Source organism: Musca autumnalis, unplaced genomic scaffold (genome assembly GCF_047663935.1).
Source record: "Musca autumnalis isolate F117 unplaced genomic scaffold, ASM4766393v1 scaffold_1, whole genome shotgun sequence".
NCBI lineage: Eukaryota > Metazoa > Arthropoda > Insecta > Diptera > Muscidae > Musca > Musca autumnalis.
The window spans coordinates 137,509,641-137,512,837 of record NW_027411644.1 but is presented as its reverse complement, the minus strand read 5'-3'; positions in this window follow the sequence as shown (position 1 = coordinate 137,512,837).

Genomic DNA, 3,197 nt, shown 5'->3' with positions numbered 1-3,197 from the left:
AGGCCCAGGTTGTCAGTTTCCATTAGCTCTTTATATAAGCAGCAGCCAAATAAGCGTATCTATAAGGCATTTATTCCTCGACCAAAGAATGTTCTGTGGCCATCGGTATCTTATCTTCACGCAGAACAATTAGTTACGAATAAATTAAAGTTGTTTTAATATAGGGATGTACAAAACAATATATGTGATTGTAGTGGTAAGTGTACATAATTTACTCTCCGATTGAGCACAAAATTTGAACATATTATTTTTAATAGATTTTCTTTATTTGTTTGATATGGTCACATTAAAGAAGTCATTTTAAATAACAAACGATAAATTACAATTGTTAATACTAATGTACAAACACTATTTAAGTAAAACATAATGAAAACTGTTCGTACATCCGTGCTTGTGCGCTTTCGTTGACGTCTCATCAACGACTGAGCGCAAGAGAATAAAAAACAAACGAAGTGAAATTTACGCTAGAGTACTGTTTTGTGCATCCATATTTTAATAAAGTATCTATTTGAGCGGGCAATTGACACTTGGGTATTAAAAGTTTCTTGTTGAAAAACAAAAAACAAGGGAACTGATGAAGATCTGTGGCGAGATCTGAAACTATAGTCCTCCCTGCCTTACCCCTTGGTTAACATCGCCAATTTTTCCCACTAATAGATTAAAGTTTTTTAATAAAATATTAAAACGACTATGGGATTAAGCCTGACTATTTTCAAAAACAGAAGTCCTTTGGTGGTAGTCTACAGCAGGTTCAATGGATTTTATAGACAAAACCTTTAGTTATAAGAGTCGTTTAACACTCTGGGTGTTACTTCGATTGATATCCCATAAATTTGTGTATTTTGATCCTTAGGCCCAGGTTGTCAGTTTCCATTAGCTCTTTATATAAGCAGCAGCCAAATAAGCGTATCTATAAGGCATTTATTCCTCGACCAAAGAATGTTCTGTGGCCATCGGTATCTTATCTTCACGCAGAACAATTAGTTTTTTCATAATTGAAAAATTGGATGATTGGCAGATATAATAAATTTTGTACACGCTTTCTTAAAAAGCAAACTTTAAAGAAATACTTTTGAAGTCGCCCTACGAATCCGTTTATTAGGTCTTGCATCGTATAAAATACAGTTTTCAATAGTGTAGTAAAATCCTGCCTATCACAAACTTGTGTAAAATTAAATTTCATCCGATCACGCTTTAAAAATTATTTTGAATAGATACGAAATTGATTTTATACAAAGTTACCATCCTGAGGACCTCAAAATAATATTTGTTCGGCGAATAAATGCCTTATACATACGCTTTTTTGGCGATGTTTACATAAAGGGCCAATAGAAATTGGTTTAACCTGGGCTGAGGGATCAAAATACACAAATTTATGGTATAACCATAATAAGGATTTTTGTTTTCAAACAATCTTCAAATCTATTGGATTACTATTAACTAAAATATTTACAGTTTTGGTTGTAAACTCAACTAAAATTATTTTTAGTTAATTAATTGGATTATTGAAAAATTAATTCTAGCGAAATACCACACACTCAACCATTACGCTACGATCGTTTCGCCTGGTGGTTTTAAGCCAGGCTCATCAGGCGTATTTGAATGCTAATGGCTAGTAGACAAAGGCTGATTTTGATAACTTCTATTTATACAAACGTGTTTACAAATTTGTAATTATGTAGTACTAGCAGACCCCGGTCCGCGTTGCTGGCCCGTCGTAATAAGTTTTAATGACAACTTTTTATCGACTTTATGCTTGAAAATTAAAAAATAAGTATTTTCTACCTCACTTCTTTGGTCTATTGTCAAACCGAAAAGGATTACGGACTTTGTCGGATTTTTTCGCCAATTTATGCTTTTTAGGATTTATTATCGTCCATGTCCCTGTCTTTATCCTAAAGCGATCTAATTTTAAAGGTTAAAAAGTGGTTAAATCGAATTCTCCCGCTTATTGAGACTTATATGTTTTAGCTTTTCTTGGCTGATGGACCGTTGAACCTCACCATTCAAGTAAATTTGTAAATATATAGTTTTTCTTGATCGGGGGCGCAACCACCGTTGTCTCGAAAACTAATTTGCAACCCGATGCACTCATAAGTTTAGCAAATATAGCGATTATAAAATAATAGGCCCCGAAAATCGTCTACAAATATATAGCATTTTGGACCACGGGACATTCCTGAACATTTTCTGAATATTAGGTTCAGTAGTTTTGGAAAAATAATGTTTTGAAAAGAGTGGGCGTGGTCATCAGTTTTCAAGATATAATCTTGGCTCCAAATATGTACCTAGGGTGCACACAACTTCATTGCCTACCAAAATGTATGCTGAAACCGATATAATCATACATTTGGCTTATATATAGCGTTTAACAGAAAGGCATGGGGAAGGTACCCCACCTCTTCCGAAATTCATAATATATACATAGCAACGGCAAACATTGAGCTTTTGTCGCAAATTTTATGGAAATCCCTTCAGTAGTATTGGAGTTATGACATATTAAAAAAAACAGGCGTGGTCGGGCCTATATGCCCTAAAGAAGTACCTAGATTGTAGATTAATCCGATACATGCATAATTTTTGCAAATATAACGTTTTTTAAAAATATCGCATAGGGGAGGTACCCCGCTCCCTCTGGAATTCAATAAAATATGTTACCTGTTTTCGGGGGGCGTGGTAAACTTTTCTTTCCAAAAAACCTAAGTTGGGTTATGACAGCATTTGATTTTTATTCATAAAGGTAAGGCTTTTTTTTCAAATATGCCCCCTTCAAAATTCAAGAAAATATGCCCGTACATTCCCTGACATTTTCAGGAAAATCGGTTCAGTAGTTTTGTAGATGTAACATATTTTAAAAAGTGGGTGTGGTCAAGTCATTGGATCCTAAAAAAGTGGGTAAGATCTTCCGAAATAGATACATTCGTAATTATTGTAAATATAACATTTTTTAAAAAAGTAGGGTATAGGGGAAGTACCCCGCCCCTTCCGAAATTCAACTGAATTTGTAGCCTATTTTAAGCGGGGGCCATCCTTGTACAATCCTTGGCAATTTCAGGAAAATCGGTTCAGTAGTTTTTGTAGAAATGATGAAAATTGAAAATTGAAAAAAGTGGGCGTACATTTTCTTTGCATAAAAAATATCGAAATCGGTCCAGCCGTTCTCAACTGATGCCATGACCACCGAACGACATTTGATT